Source organism: Mus musculus, chromosome 3 (assembly GCF_000001635.26).
Source record: "Mus musculus strain C57BL/6J chromosome 3, GRCm38.p6 C57BL/6J".
Classification (NCBI taxonomy): domain Eukaryota; kingdom Metazoa; phylum Chordata; class Mammalia; order Rodentia; family Muridae; genus Mus; species Mus musculus.
Window position 1 is genome coordinate 157487394 of NC_000069.6, and position 16050 is coordinate 157503443.

Below are 16050 nucleotides of genomic sequence, written 5' to 3' on the forward strand. Positions count from 1 at the left end.
TTCTGGTTAAGAAAGTAATCAAATATTTTTGTTGTGTTTCTCTTACTGAGTTGAAAGACAAATGTTAATGTGTTCCAGCTACAAGTCCTTTTCATCTTACAAGTGATATCTCTCAGGGAGCATTTTTATTCATTTTGATAAAATTCATCCATTTTATTTCATAGCTTGCATTTTCTGTAAAACATTACCTTTCGTGAGGAGTGAGCTGATGAAGACTAATGTGGACAGGTTGGGTTGAGGCAGCACTGGAGAAACAATGCAGAGCTGTGAGCCATTTTTGTGACTAGGTTTCCAGGAGAGAAGTTAGAAGTTAGAGTGTGTGACTGCCTCACTGTTGACTGTAATTACATCATGTGGCTAGAGGCCACAGGTGCTAGAGTAGAGCTACTGTCTGAAGACCAACCTGGGAAAGGGAGACAACAGATATGCTCATCTCGGTTCAACCTTTCAAAATAAGAGCCAAAGCAGGAAGAATCACATCTAGTCGGGCAAGAAGTAAAGGCATAGGAGATTCTGTATTTTGTAAAGAAAAGGTTGGGGCAATGAAAGACCAATCTAGGAAATGGATCAGCAAAACTACTAGATTGCATTTCAATGAGAAAGAAAAAAATAGTAATATTAACATGAAAACAAAATCTCACCCAGTGGGCAACCCAGTGGGGAGTCTGTGAACTAAGCAAAAGCCTCACTACTGTCAAATGGAGGGAGGCTATATTAGAACACAATTTCCCATTACAAATTGTAATTTTTCTTTGTTATCTTGTTATTGGTCAGCATGCTAGTATCCCACATCTTCCCAACTACACCCAGCAATACAATGGTACCTTTGTCAGTTTCAACTTACACTGTAAATCTCAAGGAAATATAAACGGAAAAGCCTCAGGACATTACTGGGACCTGAAATCTAATTAAAAACAAAATGAGAAGCCGATCTGTGTTCTGAGTATTTTTGGAAATATCCTATTTAATCGCAGCACTCAACTAATTACCAATTTAAGGATAGAATTCAAAATAAATTCTTCTTCAAGACTGTAGCTTCGACAGAGAGCTGAGGAGTTTCCCTCCATCAGACAACTTCTCAAGGATAATTTATTCACCTCCTGCAGGAAAATAAATCACTAGGTTTAACATATATTGTAACATTATTTCTATAGAGTGGGTAGACTGTAAATGAAATACATAAAAACTCACTATTTGATATGTTCAATAAAATTGCAATGCAGATAGAGATCACTTTTCTAAGATGCTTCTCCAACATACTGAGAGCTTGATTTTTCTTAAGCCAGAAAAGCTTTCCTATATTAGATTTTCTTTTAATTCCCCAGGATACTAAATAAAATAAAATAAAATAAAATAAAATAAAATAAAATAAAATAAAAGGACATCATGCCTTTAGTAAGGATTTTTTTTCTTTCAAATGTGAAAAGAAGAGATCCAATTTTCCTGACTAAATGGATTGGGAAGGTGCTAAATAATTTTGGCTCTATTTACAGTCTGAGAGAGTTTATTTGGTGTGAACTCCAGGACTGACTCTCTTTGAACTGCTCTCAGTCATTCAAGGTACACTTCAATACAGGAAGCACACATGACTGCACAGACTTCTATAGCAAGTAGCATTCCTCATGAACTTACGCATGCTTTTATTACTCCATTACAAAAAGAGACAGTTGGTTCTTTCCAAACTTGTGATGCAAGCTCCTTACTTATATGCCCCTCCCCCAAAGCATGTCAGTTACAGACTAAATACAAGCTATAGAGGCTGGTTCTCTCCTTCTACCATGGTCCCAGGGATCCAAGTCAGCTTGTCAGCCTCAGCATCCAGCAGCTTTATCCACTGAACCACCTCGCCCAATGTCTTAGTTTGGGTTTCATTGCTGTGAAGAGAAACCATGACCAAGGCAACTCTAAAGGAAAACATTTAATTGGGGCTGGGTTACAATTTCACAGGTTCTGTCCATTATCATCATGTTAGGGAGCATGGCAGCAACCAGATAGACGTGGTGTCAGAGAAGAAGCTGAGAGTTCTACATCTAGGTCTGAAGGCAGGCAGGAGACTTATTCCTGCAGGCACCCAGAAGGAGGGTCTCTTCTGGGTAGAGCTTGAGCATAGGAACTCAAAGCCCACCCCAATAGTGATGTACTTCTTCCAACAAGGCCACACCTACTCCAACAAGTCCATACCTCCTAACTGTGCCACTTCCCATGGGACAAGCATATTCAAACCACCACACCAACCAACAATTTATGTCTTTTATATAATGCATATCTATTAATAAATTATTTTGGTTTTGGTTATTTTAATATGTTTGGTGTTCAGCTTTTGCATTAGGGTTAAAAGTTGAATAAAGATATCACCCTTGTAGTATTGGGATACTCTGAATTTGATTCACTCTGGCCTTTGAAGTGAGTTCTTTATTTTCATGGTTTTTAATGTTTTTAATGCCTTTTCATTTCATGTCTAGAGATTCATTTTGCATTTCTTGTCAGCAGGTCCAGTGGACCCCCGATTAGCTTCTGTTTATCAAGACAGTGTCTTCAACTGACAATCTCATCTGTGGCCTTGCCTGACAAGTTTTTCTTTAGGCACTTTATATCATCCCTCTGTGCCTGTGGGTGGTAAGGGTTTTGCTGACCACCCCCTCACATGTGATGACTTTCTTACTGTCTGCCCTTACTTCTGAGTTTGATTACAGTCTGTCTTAGTGAGGATTCAACTCACTCCATATTCACATCATGCTGTGGGCTCTCTTTACTTCTTCATTCTTTTTCTTTCTGTCCTCCTTGTCTGGCAATCTCAAGTGATGTATCTTTAAACTTATTGATTCTACTGGCTGATCGAGTGGGCCATAGATACTTTCTTCATAGTTTCAACCCATGCACTGTAACCTTCGGCTCTAGAATATCTGCTTGATCATATCGTATAATGTTAGCAGTTTAAATTTCTCACTGTGTGTGTGTGTGTGTGTGTGTGTGTGTGTGTGTGTGTGTGTGCACTATTGCCCTGATTTCACCTTACTCTCAATGCCCCTATGTAGCTCCCCAGGCTTCTTTAAAATGTGATTTTGAGGTTTTTGTCGAGTAAAGTATGTGTACATTTCTAGGTTGGTTTATTGTTAGTTTGCTAGTGTCATTCATCATCTTGTAATCAATCAAGCATAAAAATGCCTGCCCCAGAAATTTATCATAAGTGTCTATGTGGACTGCTGGTGGGGTCTACAGGAAGGCAGTCTATGAGTGATCCTGACAACTAGACCTGGAGGGGAGTCCATTGTGGTGGGGCCTGGATTCAGAGCCTCCCAGAGCATCTCAGCCCTGAACCCACTGGACTTAGGAGCCCCAAAGGACTAGCTATAGCTTGGGACTATGGTTCCCATTGTGAGTACCATGAGATTGGTTACCAGGTCTTTAAGAGCTTCCAGCCACAGGGAACTTCCTGGCCTATGGAGGATTTATCCTGGATCAGTGAAGGTTGGCTTTAGGATATACATGGAACCTAAGTCTACATAGGAAAGTCTAAAGCCTAGGGTATAAGTGCCAAGTTGCTGAATTCTGGGTCTTGTATCCATAGGGACCAGCTCACAAGTAGCCTAAAAGCAAGGGAGAATCCCTCCTAGCAGTAGGTCAGGCTTTGGTGATAGAGTGTCAGGTAAATTGAGAAGGCTTCTCTGCAGTAGAATGTATAAATCTGGGAAGAAGTGCATAGAATGCAAATTCTCCTTCCTGCTCTCTTCCATGATCTCCCTTTTCTTCATTCCACCAGGCTGTTGTCCCTGTCCTGGCTTCCTTGTGAAGGTATCATTGCTCATATTAGAGTTTCAGAGAAGTAAAATGTCACCTCCTGCCATCATAGTAACAATACTCCATCACTGGCCAATCCCAACTTCGAGTGCAAATAGCCTTCCACGGATGAAAGCTAGGTCTCAGCTGTAAACCTCCAAAGCTCCGCCGCTCCTGTTCCAACTGATGATTTCAGCCTCAGCTTAGAGTCAAGGTGGCTTGCAGCCATTCCAGAAGATTCCATTTCGTGTAAATCTGTATCTCCCCCCACCCCCGAAAGGCAAGGATATAATAAATGTGTATAATGCCTTACTAAGTATGTGTCTGACAGGTGTGGGTATTGACGGATAGGAATTGAGGGATTAAATCACAGTTTTATATATCTGAATATAAGAAAGATTTCCCATGCACATTTCAAACATTGTTTCTGATGCTCACACCAGGGCCTGAATGCTTGGTGCTGACGATGCACACATGTCATTGTGGCCACATCCCAGTGAGTAACTGCACTCACCAAGTCGGCCATACGAATGTGTGTGTGTGTCGGAAGTGTTGCCACAGCACAGTGAGGAGATGGTGACATAAATATATGTCCAGGTGATGAGAAACACACCGATGTGCCCACTGAACTCGATAAAGATGCTTTTGCTACTCATGGTTCCTTAGCTACACCTCAAAACCGCATGGCGGTCCCACAGGACTGGAAATGGAAAGAGAAGTACAGTGGAAGAGAAGCCGAAGTGGAAACTACAGGAGGCACTGCTTGTGGTAGCATATAACCTAGCCAAATCTCATCTCATCCCTGTTAGTCTCCCTGCAGGCTTCCTGTTGCTACCGTCGGCTTAGCAGCTTAATGCACTTCTCTCTTGCTTCATTTCCTTTATTAATCTCAAAAATACCAGGAAGTCCAGCCCTTGCTTTTCTTACCCCCCTTTTCAGTTTCTCAGCACATCTGTATTATCGTCTCCATCATTGTTATCATTATTGTTTTCTCTTTCTTTGCTTCCACAGCTCAGAACCTGAATTTCATGGCTGACATCACAAGCCATCAGAAAAGATAATTGCTTGAGTGCGATAATAGTGACTGACAGCTTCATCTCCAAACTACTTCTCAGTTCACACTCCACACATGGGGAACTGAGAGAACACGACACCCCTGTCAGTAAAACAGAAGGATCCTGTGACAGCGCTTCAGTTGGATTTTTCACCTGGCACTCATCACATTAGCACTCAGTTAAAATAGCTCCATTCATTATTCCAAAGCAAGAAAAACAAAGAAGCAAAACCAAAAACCCCTGATGTTCCAGATGTGTTAAATGAAACCATACACATATGTTAAAAAAAAAAAAAAAGCTAGGATTACACCTGATCTGGGGTTTTCACCCCCTTCAAAACAACCTGTCTCCTTTTATTGCAACATTTGTAACTTTGTTTCCAACAATATGTCAATCACAGGTCATTTTCTTATACAAGTGAGTCATTTTCAGCAAAGAATGAGCATCAGGCCCAATTGTCAGCATGACAGGTCAATCTTCGAAGTACAGCCGGAAGTGCCTAAGGGGCTCCAAAACCTCCACTCTGGAGTGCTGAACACTAAGCAAACTTCCAAAAGTCGTGACCCCCACTCAAAAAGCAGGGACTCAGATTTCCCAAAATTTGTCTGAAACAAAGGCCATTCTTTCTCTTAAAAACATTCTTTCTCCTTCCCAAGGACATTTCTCAAGCTTCAGAGGACAGTAGAGAGTGGTGATCAAGGATATGAGCCGACCAGAAAGTCCAGTTTACGTCATACTTCTGCCGTGATTGGCACAGGAATGCAGAGAGGTGGACAGATTCCCTAAACCTGGGAGCCTCAGTTATCTGGTGTACGAAGTACAGACAATGCTGTGTTCCTTTCAGTTGGAAGGGTAAACGAGGCTGTAGCATAGCATACTGAGAGAGCATACAATTTTCCTGTTACTTTGTCACTGTGTTTTGCAAAACTGTTCCGAGACCGAGCTAATCATCAGACAGCCATTAGCTGGTTCAATGCGTGGGCTGAGTAACTCCAAAACAAGAGATTTAGTTTCTCTTGATTGGCTACTGTTTCAGTTCAGAAAGGGCAATTCCTGGGATACTTCTGCATCCAAAGTTCTAGTGTGAGGGAAGAGAAGGTACTTAAATCCCATCAAGCTGTATTTAAAACAATAAATATTTTTTTCCAGAATGAGAAGTATTGAGGAACCTTTTTAAAACAAGGACATGAAGGCAGTTTTCATTTTTTAAAATGATATTGGTACATCTCATAGTGAGTCCCCGGTTAGGTGTCCTGTCTGCAATGAGGATGAAAGAGGCTTGCTCACTCTTTCACGTGGCAGCTGACCATACTCTGTCTCCAGCCATTCTCCTGCCTCACATACTGGGTCTAGTGAGTAGAAAACATCAGCACATGTGAGTTCTTAATCCAAATGTGGATCAGAACCAATGTCTGCCCTTCTTCCTATGCACTAGGTCTCTATATAGCTCTAGCCTATGCTGTAGAGCCATGGTTAGCTCCTTTAGTTCAATGCCTGCGCTGTGGGCCCCAGTTAGCTCTCTTTTGTACATCTGGACAGCTTGAAAATAAGGCCCCAGCAGCTGATAAGTGTAGGTTAGCTTTCCTCACCAACCAGTGTTGTACATACACTTCTGGTCAAATGCTGCAGGAAGGATGGCAAGTCACTCACGGCAAGGAATTTACACCATGAGTCTTGGGCCAAACCCCACCTGCTCATCAGATTGATTGAAGTCAGTTTTTAACCGCCTTCCTTCCTTTGCTATGAGCAGCTCTGTCCAGAAAGCATGAGAATAAGAAATGAGAATAACACAGATAGTAAAAAGGAGCTCTGAAATTGAAAAGGAGTGTGTGTGTGTGTGTGTGTGTGTGTGTGTGTGTGTGTGTGTGTTTACAGGAGAATGTTTGAAGGGAGGAAAGAGAAGAAAAATGTTGTAATTATAATCTCAAAAAAATAGATAATAAATAAAAGTGAGTACCCCCTTTGCCTTTTCAAAATGCAAGCCTCTCACAGGAAGGTGGTGGACTGAATTCCCTGAGGGGGGAGTTCAGGGAATGCACTCAGACACGTTTGTTCTCTAAGATACCATGCTGGTCAAACAGGATTTTATTCCCCATCTGTTTGAGTAATAAAAACATACAGATTTGTCTGAAAAAAAAAACATATTTACCTTAATAAACAAGTTTTAAGAAGGAAAAATATAAGCTTGTCACCATGGTGCGTGTATAATCCTGGAATTTAGGAAATGGAGGCAGAAGAATCTCTGAGTTCAAAACCAGCCAAACGAAAGCCAAAGGGGAAAGTGTGCTTGTGGTGGTTTGAATAGGCTTGGTCCCCATAGACTCGTGTGTTTAAATGCTTGGTCCATAGGGAGAGGCAGTATTAGGAGGTGAGGCCTTGCTGGAGGAAGTACATTACTGTGGGGTTGGGCTTTGAGATTTCCTATGCTCAGGCTCCACCCATTGTGGAAGAGACTCCTGGATGCCTCTGGAACAACATGCAGAACTCTTGGCTCCTCTAGCATGTGCTTGTGTCTTTCAAATTATGTGAAAGATGATAAAGAATGCAGTCTGCAGGTTTCCTTGCCCTGAGGCAGCATGGATGGATTCCAGTGTGTATGAGTGTGCATAAGTGTGTGTGAGTGTGTGCATATATGTGTATAGGAAGGTGGATGTGTGTATATGTGTGAATGTGTGTGTGAATGAAAGTCTGGAGTGACTGTGTGTGAGCATGTATATGGGAGTGTGTTGTGTGAGTGTATGTATAAGTGTGGAGGTGTATTAGTGTGTGTATATGTGAGTATGTGAGTGTGGAGTATAGGCATGTATGTGTATGTGGCTGTGTGTATGAGTGTGTATTAATGTGGAAATGTGTGTGAGTGTGTATATGTGCGAGTGTGTATATGTGCGAGTGTGTACATGTGCACATGTGCTCTGCTTAGGGTAGTACACAGAAGCACCGTCAGGAAAAGCGCAGGCTGCAGTTCCTTCTTGGGCAACTTGGTTCTTCGTACTGTTGAGTCTCTAGGCTCTGACTCTAGCAGAAGCAGAGTGAACCCCAGTATCAGGGCACCCAGTGCATCTGTGGTATGAGTGCTGGCATCCGGTTGCCTGGGAATGTGAGAGCTGCAGGAGAGCAGGAGTTCAGTCGCCTCTTAGCTCTGCCACACAGTTCTGACTGGCCCAGCTGGACCATGGTGAGGAGAGGAGCTCACTGGCTCCCTTCTGCCCTTTCAGTTCTAGAAGTATCATAAAACTTCTTAAAATGTTCTTCTGAACAGACACTAATACACCATTGCTTTTTTGTTTTTGTTAAGTAGTGTGTGTGTGTGTGTGTGTGTGTGTGTGTGTGTGTGTGTGTGTGTGTGTAAAGACTAGAGGAAAGCATTGGATCTGCTGTCCCCTGGAGCTGGAGTTAGTATATTAGAGGAAGATCTGGGAAGGGTTTTCTGAGAGCACAGAGGCTGTGTTCCAGAGATAGCTAAGGTTGTACCTTGTGATGTGGCTGCACTTGATAATGCATAAGAGTCACCCAGGTGGTACTGATTTTGAATACATGAAGGGGTCATGAAGAGCAGCTGAGGTGCAGAAATGTGAGAGGCCATGAAAGGCCATTGGTGAAGATGCAGCCTCAGATGCAATAGATGTCCCAGGACTGAAGGGGTCATGCAAAGAAGTCGAGGCTTGGTACCAAGAAGAGAGCCTATGAGAGGCTATTGGTGAAGCCTAGTTACAGTGGAAGACAGCAGTGTTTTGGAGCTGCCAGTACCATGAGATGACCACCAAGAACAGCAGCAGCAGTGGAATACAGGCATCTAGAGCCTAGAAGAAAAGGTGTGTGCTACAAAGGCAGGGCTGAAGAAGTGACCAAAGCCCTTGGAAGAGCCCAGAAAATCGTGAGTTGGATCCCAGACATTGGATGGTTGGAGTTTGATTTTTGCTTTTGATTGTGACTATGCACTGATATTTTTCCCTCTTGAAGGAAAAAAGTATTTTAGTGGAGTCCACAGTTAAGAGACTTTGAATTTTTAAAAGACTTTGAATTTTAAAAGATATTGGATATTTTAAAAGGATCTGACTTTTAATATGTGAAGGCTGTGGGACTTTTAAAGTTATTTAGGTCTTGGGGATGAATAAGAAAGTAAGGGTTGAGGCTTAACATTGACATCTTTGTGTGTCAAATTGACAAGGGATCAATTGTACTGGCTGGTTTTATGTATCAACTTAACACAGGCTGGAGTTATCACAGAGAAAGGAGCTTCAGTTGGGGAAGTGCTTCCATGAGATCCAGCTGTGGGGCATTTTCTCAGTTGGTGATCAAGGTGGGGAGGGCCCATTGTGAGTGGCACCATCCCTGAGCTAGTCTTGGGTTCTATAAGAAAGCAAAGCTGAGCAAGCCAGGGGAAGCAAGCCAGTAAGAAACATCCCTCCATGGCCTCTGCATCAGCTCCTGCTTCCTGCCTTGCTTGAGTTCCAGTCCTGACTTCCTTTAGTGATGAACAGCAATGTGGAAATGTAAGCTGAATAAACCCGTTCCTCCCCAACTTGCTTCTTGGTCATGATGTTTGTGCAGGAATAGAAACCCTGACTAAGACACAGCCTAAGAGATGATATCCACTAAGTTGATATTTTAGAGCCCTAAGCAGACTGATCTGTAGTCATCCACAAGCTCCCTGTGCACAGAGAACTAAAAATGTTTATTCAGATCTTTCTACCTCAAGCAGGTTTAAATGCCTACACATGAGGAGGTACCAAGGAGAGTTTCTAGATTTATATACAGAAATAAATATAAAAAGAATGAAAAATCTCAGAGAAAACAAAGCAATCGTAATTCTTTCTAAATTATAAATATCTCTACAGGGATAAGAGAAACAAAGTGTATCCATGGCATTAAGAAACAGAATGATTTTTAAAACATTTGCAGAAAATAAATATCTATGGAAATTTTTAAATAATTGAAAATACTCAAAAGATAGGTGATAAATTAAGGATGTTCTTTTGAAATGTAAACGAAAAGGGACAAAGAGTAGAAAAATAAATATATTTTTATCCAGGCAGTTGGCAATTATTGTTGGAGTAAACTTCCAATAGAAATTTACTAGAAAGAAAAAAAATTAGCAAATTTAACAAAAATAACATAGGTGTTTTCAGAAACAATGAACATAACTTTACGTGCTAAAAGTTTACCACTGAAGCCTAACACAGTACATAATTAAAAGAGTAACATCAAAGCTCTTTGGGAAATTTCAAAACATGAAGAATAAGACAAAAAAAATTCCATAAATAGAAACCAATCATCAAATGTCTAAGTTAGCATCAGAGAAGCATCATACTGAACAACTGCAAGAAGAAATGGGCAGAAACCAGCAAAGCAGGGCATCCTGGTTTCCTTCTGTTCTGTGACAAACACCATGAACAAAAGCAGGAGGGAAAGTTTGATTGGCTTACACTTCTGGGTCACAGTTCATCCAGGAGAGTCAGGGCAGGAACTCAAGCAGAAACCATGAATGAATGCTATTTGCTAGCTCCCTCAAAGCCTCAGACATTACTTTCTTCTACAGCCCAAGACCACCTACTTAAGGAATACTGCCACCCACAGTGGCATCAATTAACATTCAAGACACATATCCACTGTCCACAGTTCCTTAACCTAGGCTTTCCTAGACTCTAAATAAAGTCAGGATGGCAACTAAAGCTAAGAGACAAGGCTTTCTAGTAGGAGAGGAGGTGCTTAGTCTTATTGTAACTGGCTAGGCCATGGCTGGTTGGTATCCATGGGAGGCCTGCTCTTTTCTGAAGAGAATAGGAGGAGTGGATGGCGAAGGGAAGAGGGCAGGTGGGGGGGGGGGGGACTGGGAGGATAGGAGGTGGGGAAAACTGAGTGAGGATGTAAAATAATTAAGTAATTCATTTTTTAAAAAATTAAAAATAACAAGACTTTAGAAAGTCTAAAGAAAACTTATCTCTAATGCAAAACTCTCTCCTTGGCTACATTTTAACTAAGTTGTTCAAGTGAAATCAATTAAATTTGACTAGTATCTCTCGCCTTGCACTAAAAACTAACTCTAAATTGATCAAAGATCTAAATGTGAAACCTGAAAAAACTAGAAGAAAATATAGGCAATACCCTATAAGAAATAGATGTAGCAAAGACCTTCAGAATAGGACTTTTTTTTTTTTTGCCCAGGAATTAAGGCCAACAATTGACAAATGGATCTCATAAAAACTAAAACTCTTTTACACAGCTACAAAAACAATCAACATGGTGAAGAGAAAGTCCACAGGGTGGGAGAGAATCCCAACTATATATCATCTGACAGAGGATTAATAACCAAAATATACAAGGAAACAAAGAATCAAAAAATGATCCTCTTTTAAAAAAATAGTTCTGGGATCTGAACAGAGAGTGCTCTAAAATAATAATAGCTAATAAATATCTCACAAAATACTTACCATCCCTAGCAATAGGAGAAATGCAATCAAAACAATTTTTAGATTAGTCATAATGCCTAAGAGCAACAAAACAACCAACAACAAAGGCTAAAAAGGACACTGGGATAATGAAACTGTCATTTGCAAACTGGTGCAGCCAGTCTGGAAATCAGTGTAGAGAATTCTCAAAAAGCTAAAAGTAAATCTAGTATGTGACCCAGCTATACCACTCCATGTCACATGCCCAAAAACATCATACACCACAGATGAAGCTCTGTTCACCACAGCTAGGAAATGCAAACAACCTATATGTCCTACAACAAAGTAATGGATTGTGAGAATGTAAAACAGGCACACTATGGAACGTTATATATTAGTAAAGAAAAACAAAGTCATGATCTTTTAAAGTAAATAGATGGAACTAGAAAACATCATATTGAGTGAGGACACCTAGACCCAGAAAGACAAATGTAGCATGGTCTCTCTCATCTGTGCCTCCTAGCTCCAAACCTTCAGTTGGGGGTATATATCCTGGAATGATGGCAGAAACCAGGAAAGTAAAATGGGATCATGGGGAATCACAGAATTTGAGTGATATGAAAGAGAAAATGTGAAAAGAAAGGACCTTTAGCTGGGGAAGGGGTGGAGAGGGCTAATATAGAAGCCGAGGGAGGAGTGGAAAATAACACCAAGGATGTTTGAAAAAAATCCGTAAAGAATCATCTTGTTTTTATTTATCTAAAACTACATGTATTATACATAAGTATGCATATGTATATTTTAATAAAGCTATGCTACTTGGGTTAGCAGTGCTTCCTTCCAAGAGCTATTAACTATCTAATAGAAATAACCTGGAGCTAGGCATGAGAAATCTACTTTCCGTGGTTGATCAGGGCAGTCCAAGAAATTCCTGAGCACGCAGAGTTTTGCTGTAGCTAAAAGGTAGTGTCTAAATTTGCTAACAAAACAAAACAACAAAGCCCATAGAACAAGTCCTAATCATGTCCGAAACAGAGTCCTTGATGGCAGGCGGCTAAAAGCACTGGGAGCAGTGGACAGGGAGCAGAGGGTGTGAACTGGGGCTGCTGTGCTCATTTACTTACTCATTAAAGCACAAGTATTGCTTTGAGGAAAAAGATATGTAAATGACATTAAACATAAGAAGTTCTGATAATCCTATATAGGTGCAATACCCTTTTCAATATAAATGGAGGGTACAGAAGTGTGACTCCATGACAGGTTTGTCTACATGTGTGAGGTCTCAGATTTCTTTCCAAAAATTAATGAAATAGTGACAATAATAAACTGGAATTTGTATTTTCTTTAGAAATAAAACAACCGCTCAATATGCTTCCTTGCATTACAACTGTACCTCTCATTCCACAAGACGTTCAAAAATAAATTGCAATGAAGAGCAGATAAAACTTTTATAAATTTGAATAGTGAACATTGAATAATTTTGGTTAGTGTTTATTCTGATACGTCTGCTCTTTGTTATAATTAAATAATAAAGCATTCTAAAATGTAATGTCTTACAATTTTATGATCATCTGTCTTAGTTCTAAGGCCCTTCCTTAGGTCCTTGCCAAGGACAGTGGAGATCCACAAGTTGTGAGGGCCTGTTGTCTTGGATCTCAGATGAGACTGTCAACTCAGAAAAACCTGTTCACATCCTTTGTTTGTAAGATGGCTTTTGTGCTGTATGGCTCCTAAACTAGACAAAACTTTCCTTTAATGAACTTGCCTCAGGAGCAGTCAAAGGAAGCATCATTTCCTCCACAGACACAGCCCAAACCCAAGTCCAAAGCAGGGAAGTATGGGTTCTCTTGTCAGCAGCAAGGCTTCCAACTCTTTGTGTGTGAGGAGCCTGGGAAAGGTGACCTTGACTATCCTAAAACACAGGTCCCATGTATGGAAAAACTTGCTCTCACATAATGTTGAATAATAATTATCTTCTAATGAGCTAAATTCAAACAGCTTATTTCAAACTGGAATGTGTATACTATGGGCATGTGAGTAATTTCAAAAAATTACTTCTATATTCTACACTTAAAGAACATTCCTGGAAACACTCATGAAGACTGCATTTCTTTAAGTATGCTCTTTGCCATACTTAAAGAAAAAAGGGAGGATGGAGCCTGTCAGCTACTTGACCACTTTACTATGAATGTTGACAAGTGGGGAAGCCTCTGGCTGCAAACAGCAGCTTGGCTAAAAACATTGGAACTGTGCTGAGAAAGAAAACGACTCTAATAACTGAATAATGATTCTGAAATTGGTTTCAATTCTTTGTCTTTAATAAAGTTGAAAGAAGTCCTAATTGAGCTGACAGCTGGTGGGTCATTAAAAATAATTCTGATGATAGATAGCAATGTGATTGTGGCCATATAACTTGGAAGGAGTTCAAATATTTGAGTGGCTCTGCTAAACCAGCATGCCACTCCTATCTACTTATTTATGGAAATGCATCTTCTCAGATCTTACATCCGCAAGAGAGAGAGACAGAGACAGAGACAGAGAGAGACAGAGAAAGACACAGAGAGAGACAGAAAGACAGAGAGAAAGAAGAAAGAGAGAATAGATTGATGCTGTCATTGTCTCCCAGCTATAAGTAATATTCAGAGGCATATGTTTATTGAACAGAAATAGCCCAACTGCCAGAACAATGGATATGTGTTTGAAATAAACTTTTATGTTTATCTGAATGCAAAAGTATTTATATGGTTTAGATTGTGAATTATTTAAGTACACTAAAGTTTTAATTCAGAAGTGTTAGCATCTATACTCTCATGGTCACAAATTTTAATTACTTTTTCATGTACATACACTTTCTATGGCAGGAAGGGGAAGATCCCTAAGGGAGCTCTAGGCAAGGATTATACAATGTCTGTCACTGATGGAGCTGTCCAAATGTTTTAATCTGGACTCTGGTAGAAACCTAAAGAGATACTTTTTGAGAGATAAGACTTGATTTTTGTGTTAAGACTTAAAGCAACCTGTAAAATATATATTTTACAATTATTTAAGGGTAGAATGAGAAATTGTAGAAGTTAAGAAAAAGGATATAAGGGACACCTTCAAATTCAAGATCCTTTATTTGTTTTAAAATAACCTTCCGAAGCATGAAGCTTCAACCTAGTTTCATATAATTTTCTTACTGCTCTCTCCAAGAAGATGCTTCTGACCCTCTTCACATCCTACACAGTCCCTTAGCTACCTACCCTACTGTACATGTGTGCAGTTCTGAGCCATGTGAATAGCATATGCCCTACTGTACATGTGTGCAGCTGTGAGCCCTGTGAAGAGCATATGCCCTAACTGCACATGTGTGCAGCTGTGAGTAATATGATGTCAACTCAAAAAGAAAATTTCCTTAAAATCCAGTAGATTAGTATGACTCAATATTATTATATTCCTAAGTTCAGCTAACTAGAGCTGGTTTACTTTGGTTTTAACCATTAGAAAGGAATATGCCCATAATCAATATTTTAAATGGTAAACTTCAGAGGAATTGGAATATAGAAACACACTTGTCCATTTCCTTTGAAGACTGTCAACTATACAAATACTATATATAATATATATAAGTACTATATATATAAATACTACTATAATGTCAACTATACAAAAGACTTGGGAATCCATATACAAGTTTTCTGCCTCAGTGCCCACCTCAAACAGTCCTGAGAACATTATCACTCCAGTGCTCACAGTGTAGATCTTACTGTCTGTGAGTGGGTTGCTGAATGAAGGAAGAAAGTGGGATTCACACCTCTGGTGAGTCACTCAACAGTCCTCTCCACTTTCAGCAATTTTCAGTAAGGTGCTAATTTATATTTGAGTTCTAACATCTGAACAGTAGTTTTAGGTCAGTGAGGACTCCTCTGACTGCAGCCATGCTACCTAGAGGGTACTGTAATTTAACTACGTGTGCCCATGCTACTGTGCCAGACCCAGTGTAGTCTCAGCAGCACCCTTGCTGGTGGTGGAGCCAGTACCTTAACTGACTGTTGCCCTAGGCTGCAGGTGGTATAAAAACAAGCAAATGCTACTAGAAACAAACAAAAATGAGGGCTGCTGAGTGGGATGAGAGACTGTTCAAAAAGCATATGAATATGGCTATTATATCACAGAAGACAGAGAAGATTCTTATGCCAAGAATGGCAGGACCACCTTGAAATGTTTATTTTGAGTCTGTGACTCTGTTACTAAATGAATCTCCAAATTCATTGGTTTAACTACTTAAAGATCTGTTCAATATTGTGTGGAATCCTCTAGAGAAATTAACTGAATTCATTTGTGACTTTTTGCTATTAAACATTTTAAGCTGTGTGGGATGACAGCACACTAGGTGATGTCCATTTAAGAAAAGATCAATAATTATCTGCTAGCTTGGACCTACCAGGCGGCTACCTCCAGGGTCAAACGCACCTGATTGAAAGGATGAAGTGGTACACTGCTCATCTGCTCACCTTAGTGATGACTTAGGTCTCCGGATTCCTGGCTTAGCCAACCTAGTAGCCAGTAATTCCTGAGTGTTTAAGTCTATCCCAATCCAGGCTTTGGCTCCCAGCTGCCCATGGTCCAGAACTGGAATGGCCTTTATGTCACTGTCATGAGCCCCATTAAGGGCTACCCTTCTCTACTTGGTTAACATCAGCTGTATTGTTCTCCAAACACTGTCCAAGAAGGGGAGTTTACTTTTATTTATAAATTTGGGAGTCAATGTTGAGTTTGAAGATGCTCCCACTTAGATAAGAAGTAAAAATTGGCAAACCATCCAGATAGGTGGAGACTTGCAAGCTCAT